The following is a 4,844-nucleotide window of genomic DNA, read 5'->3' on the forward strand; positions in this document are numbered from 1 at the left end:
CAGAGGTCTGTAGACCCAACCAAAAATAATATTAAGAATGCCCTGCTCAGAAGAGTTTGACCCAGCAGTCAACTTTTCACCTTTCCTTTCCCTTCTGAGATCGCTTTATCAAGCGCTGACTTCCATCATCAAGATGAGGCAAGAGAAGTCCTCTGTGGATGTGGGGAAAGATGAGAAGTTGCCCTAAGGTATTTATAGCACAGAAAATTAATATGTCAAACAAACTTACTATAGCGTGATTAATTTTGACACTTGAGTTGAATCTATGCACTAAACAAATTTATTTGATTCATTTGCTATGATCTAAAGCTACTTCACAGCCTTTGAATCCTTGAAGGACATATATATATATATATATATATATAAAATGTGTGTATATATATATATTTACATATATATACATATTTTTCCCAATGATTAGAAATTACAGTTCAATTAAAATTATTGGACTGAGATTAGAATTTATTTTTAAAACATATTAAAATTTCTGAAGCAGTTTTCCTCAAATGTAACGACTTTTTTTTAAAAAAAGATTTTTAATGCTAGCAAATTGAACAGCACTGGTAGAGAGATCTGGAGGAAGGAAGTTCAAATATATATTTTTTATAGATATTATGTGTGTGTGTGTGTGTGTGTGTGTGTGTGTGTGTATCCACAGTGAAAGAGATTATAACTTGAGGTTTAGCCCAAGAATTGAACCTATAGATACTAAAGTCCAACTCATGACCTGTTGCATTCCTCAGTGTTTTTTTTTCTCACCCTACTTCGTGTGTGTGTGCGCACATGTGTGTGTCCTCCTCTCACTATGATCTATCAGCTCTGCTCAGACACAGTATCTACAACTAATTACTAAGTGGAAGACAGAGTGAAAATATCTGGGAATTGAAATATTGTCCTCATTTCAGGTACAGCTCAATTTAATGTCAGAAAGGATGGCCAATCTTTGTGCTAAGTATGCCTTTCCTTCCCTCCATATCTAAGGGAGTCCAAACTGTTCTACCAGCTCCTAATGGGCCAGTGGGCACTGGCATTCCCCAAAGGCCAAACCAAGATTTCGCTGATAGAAGTGCCCCTTTCACATGATAAACAGTACTAAGAGAAGCAGTATAGCATAATTGCTGAAAGTATGTTCCTACATTAGGACCACCAAGGACAAATCTCAGTTCTAACACTTATTAGATAAGTAATTTCGAACAACTTATTTAACCACTCTTTGCCTTAGTTTCATTATCTGTAAAATGGGAATAACAATATATTTGAATTACTATGAGGGATTAAAGGAAATGACACTTTCAAAGTGCTTAGAACAGTGCTTAACAAATATAATCACTATCATTGTAATAGAAAATTGCTATGACAATGAGAGTTTCTTGTTACAAGTACCATTAGCAGTAGGTTTTGATGTAGCCTCCCTTTGAAAATAGACTCAGTTCAATTACATAGAATCTTCTCTGACAGGCCACTTGATCAAACTACCTTAAGCAGTTTCACCACTAAAATGTTAACAAGCATGATCATATTCTAATGATCCATTGCTAAAAAATGGAATCTTTATGTCTTGCAAACACGACTGCAGGATCTTAGCTTTTTGGCACAATTTGTCTTGGCTTTTTGGCACAATTTCCAAGACCTAAGCACCAATCTAGGATGTTACAATTTCTTTGCAAATTCCATTCGGAATACTTCCTACGGGAAAGTGTCTCTCATTTTGAGAACCTTCAGAATTTATAATAAAGGAAAGTGTTTCCCATTGAGAATGCTGCCCTCAAAGACCAAAGGAAAATTCAAGAGAACAGAATCAGATGCCTTGGTTCATAAATTCATCTCATTATTACTATGAAAATTGGTCTAATTATCTCACTGCAATTTGAAAAGAAGGGAAATAGCCTCTAACAAGGTCCTAAATTTACTATCCAAGTATGAAATCTATGAACTGATAAACAGAACCCCTTCAATACAGAACAGAGACACTAAGAATTCTAAACAAGAAAAGATATTCCAAAGAATGAGGAGCACAGAGAAGGAAGGGAATGCAGAAGATTGGTCACTGACTGGGTCACATGACCACATGAAGCTTCTCTCCATAAAGCATTCAGACTACAATGGCAAAGCCTTAGCCTGCTGGAAACTCCAGTGTCACTACAGTCATTCTGAATGTGTTCTTCTTCTAATACTTATCCTACAAGACTTTTACAGCTAAAAGAAACAGCAAATCAATGTATATGTTTCCAACATCGAATTTAAAGGGAAGATGATCAAAGGTAATGGAAGGGGCCAACTTTGGAATTTAATGGAAAGTAAGATGTTCTTTTCACTTCTTCAATGTGATCTCTCAAAATGACTGAGCCTTTACTTGCAAGGTACATCTTTGCTCATCTTTCTTAATGGGACATGAAGCAGATAGGTCCCTCCTGTCCCTACCTTATGGTAAAAGTCGACAGTATAAAAGAACTCCCATATTTTTGTTTCCTTATACTCCACAGATAAGAACAACTATAAGGCACGTTGAACAACTGAAGTGTTATAGTGATTAAAAATAACTGCTATGACCATATACAAAGGGTCCTCAAAAAGTTCTTAGAAATGTGTATTACAGGAATATCATGCGTATGTCACAATTTTTTTTATCAAAATAAACTCATAATTTAATTCCACTGTTCCATGAACTTTTTGTAGTCCTTTTGTATTACAGTTAGGAAAACAGGAAATACTAGTGATGAATCTGAAATGTCACTTATTTTGATTTTTAAATGTTTTAAAAACATTTTAAATGGTTCCTATTCTTAATTGTAAGCAGCATAGACTTGCCTTTTAATCCTACCCTATATTAGTGCCAAACATAGAACTTCTATCTTTAGAACTTCTATCTTTAATCCCACCCTATATTAGTGCCAAACATAGAACTTCTATCAGGATAACTTTATAGATATCCTGAAACAATGGTCCAACTGGGAAAACAGGCAGTAGCCGTGCTCTCTATTGTTTTCAGTGAGGCGTGGGATTTGACTGCTATATACACCCAGAGAGCTTGAGTCTAGACTCTTCTGGCAGAGCACTGTAAACTGAAGGCCCTTCAACACTTTCAATTCAATAAAAAAATTTAGGTCCCGATAAACTCAACAGTACTACCTACTAATTCTCTCAAAGGAGTGGATATATTAAAGCTTACCTTAACAAGGTCTGAGAAAAGTATTTCAGGGTGTTTGCAATGTCTGTTCCTGATGGTACAGGATAAATGTTGTGAAGAACCCGGTTATGATATTCCTGCAAGTACCGGATCTTGGAAGCAACTAGATAAAAGCAAAACAAAAAAGAAAAAGAAAAAGAGAAGAAGAAGAATCTTGTAATATGTATTCGGCATACAGTTACTTTAAAAAAATGATTACATACAGAAATTCAATCAGTATTTTCTGGACTATATGTAAATTTTTACTAGAATTCCATAATAGAAACAATTACAAAAGACTTTTAATTTCTTCTAACTGTATCCAGCACACAAAATTTTTAGTTATCTGATTTGGTATATGCTATTCACAAATTATTCATTACTTTTTTTTAATCACTACGGAAAGCAGTACTCCTAATAATTTTCTAATCACCCCAGGTTAGCTTATTACTAGCAAAATAATCATAGATATAAATCTCTACCACCAGGGAATTGTATTTAAATATTGCTTAACTAAAATGGTAGAAGAAAACTGAAAGGTCTTTTAACAACACTCTAAAAATCCTAAAAAATAGGAAGTCCACTGCACAATGGCATCAATTGAAATCAGGTTTTTAATTGAGTAAGTGGTCTTGAAAGTGTGTTTAGTTAATGTTTGAACTATGAGAATACGTTAAGAGTGGATTAACTTGATGAGTATTAAGTAGAATACAATGATTATGTAGTAATAAAAATATAAAAACTAAATGTCCCATTTTTCTTCCAAAGAATTTCAGAAATTAGGAGATGTCCTAATTGTTTTCTGAGCTTGGCAGCCCAGATCTTCTCAAGATTCAGGATGAACTAAATAGGTGTATTTACCCTCCTAGACCTACCTGGAGTCACCAGCATTGTCCACATTCCTGACCTGACCTTTGACCTGGCTGTAGTGAATGGCTCAGTCCTAGTCAATCCTCTTTGCAAATCCCAAGGAGCCACGGTGATCAACGTGTCTCTGGTCTCCTCTTCCACAGAGTTCTCAATACTGTCCATTTGTCCTTTCAATCTTTAAGGCTACCAAGGGAGCCTCTGCGGTGGCATGGCTCACTGTCAGCAGTTAACAGAAGACATATCAAGTCCCGGAGAAGCAAGGCTTTGCTGTTCCCAACAGCCCGTGGAAATAAGCTCCTGCATGCATTCTAACTGAAATGCTGCCTTCAGCAACTTAAAAAAAAAGTCAAAATGCTTTTGACAGGTGCAAGACGTAGAATCACAGAATGACAACACACTGGAACTAGAAAACCCCTATAGACCTTTTCTCATAACCACTTCATTTTAGAGATGGGGAAAAGGAAGCCCATGGGTAGACAGAGCAAAAGTAGCACTTAGAGTCCCACTGCTCTTTCCACTATGACGTGCTCTAGAATACGATTCTAAAATGAAGTCAACACGCAGAGAGCAAATGCTCATTGCATGGCATCAGAGTGATTTCCAGCAGTTAGTAGGTTAATCATTGATTCTAAATCCTACATACATTAATTAGCAGATTTGCCATTTCTCCCTTCTACTGCCAGAACTGTGGGGTCATCAGAAAAGTCATGACATATTTTCTATGCAAAAACACATCATGACTTTCCCAAAGATCCCATATTCCTATGATACATTTAGCATTGCCCCACAGCGATGTCTAAATAATACC

The 4,844-nt window shown here is 35.9% G+C and overlaps 1 protein-coding gene across 2 annotated transcripts in view; it reads right to left on the reverse strand.

The window, feature by feature from the left end:
• Positions 1-3,284, reverse strand: part of UNC79 (unc-79 subunit of NALCN channel complex) — a 240,162-nt gene extending 236,878 nt beyond the window's left edge. For both annotated transcript variants that reach the window (XM_027767091.1, XM_027767090.1), the window contains exon 1: positions 3,170-3,284. The gene's annotated coding sequence lies outside the window, so the exon portion shown is untranslated. The remainder of the gene's footprint in view (positions 1-3,169) is intronic.
• Between the last annotated feature and the right edge of the window lie 1,560 nt (positions 3,285-4,844).

The sequence above is a fragment of the Tupaia chinensis genome, unplaced genomic scaffold (genome assembly GCF_000334495.1).
Source record: "Tupaia chinensis unplaced genomic scaffold, TupChi_1.0 Scaffold143913_1, whole genome shotgun sequence".
Taxonomy (NCBI): Eukaryota; Metazoa; Chordata; class Mammalia; order Scandentia; family Tupaiidae; genus Tupaia; species Tupaia belangeri.